The sequence below is a fragment of the Galeopterus variegatus genome, unplaced genomic scaffold (assembly GCF_000696425.1).
Source record: "Galeopterus variegatus unplaced genomic scaffold, G_variegatus-3.0.2 Scaffold1737, whole genome shotgun sequence".
NCBI lineage: Eukaryota > Metazoa > Chordata > Mammalia > Dermoptera > Cynocephalidae > Galeopterus > Galeopterus variegatus.
The window spans coordinates 17,462-18,282 of NW_007727848.1; the positions used below are offsets into that span (position 1 = coordinate 17,462).

General features: G+C 46.5%; 1 protein-coding gene across 1 annotated transcript in view; it reads left to right on the forward strand.

The window, feature by feature from the left end:
* EGFR (epidermal growth factor receptor) overlaps positions 1-821 on the forward strand; it is a gene marked incomplete at its 5' end in the record, with an annotated part of 36,898 nt that overhangs the window by 16,296 nt on the left and 19,781 nt on the right. The gene's annotated exons all lie outside the window — the stretch shown is intronic.

Below are 821 nucleotides of genomic sequence, written 5' to 3' on the forward strand. Positions count from 1 at the left end.
CAAAAAGGAAAAAAAAAAAAAAAAAAGAAGTATATCTATTCCTTCTGGGTGCATAAGCTAGCTAATAAGTCCCAAAATATATCACATGGCACAGTAATGTCATAAAGTGTTCTAATGCAGGAGATCCCATCATCAGTTCAGTGTGGAGAACACCTGTTCTGTACCACACTCTTCCCATTAAAGCCATCTCTGTCTGGGAACAGGAAACTGGAGCTTTCCTGCCTCTTCAGAGGGCAGAGCTCAGTGCGGACTAAGCCATGCTGTAGACTTGCCTCCACCAAAACCACCTGCCAGCTCCTCCGCATCCCACCTCCGGCCACTGAGTACTCACGAAGTCAGTGCTCACCGGGCTTTTTCACGTGGAGGTTTATGAAGTAGAACAGAAGCGGATCCTGTGCCAGCTTCTCGCTCTGAACTCTTCCCAATACTTGTAGGATGCTGCAGGCCCTGGGGAAATGGAGTCTTCAAGGGTCAAGGCCAGCTGCCCCATCGTGAAGCCTGTCCCTGTGCTGTTCCTTTGTGAACTGAGGTTCTGGGTTGGCTTTTCAAATTCCCTTTAACCTCAGTATGTCAAAATTTTTTCTAGCCGTCCTATAGTGATTAACAAAAATGAATCTGTTAAATTCAATTAAAATGAAGATCTCAGAGAAGAATCAGGAGATGAGTTTCCCATGAGGCCCCACCGCGGCTTATGCTGATACAGCTTCCCGAGGCGTCTGTGGATTCTGGGAGTTCGTATGTAGTATCATGGCTCTCATCTTTGGTGACTGGTTAAAATATAACTCTGCTGGCACTGAGATGGCCTTTCAAAGGGCCTCGAT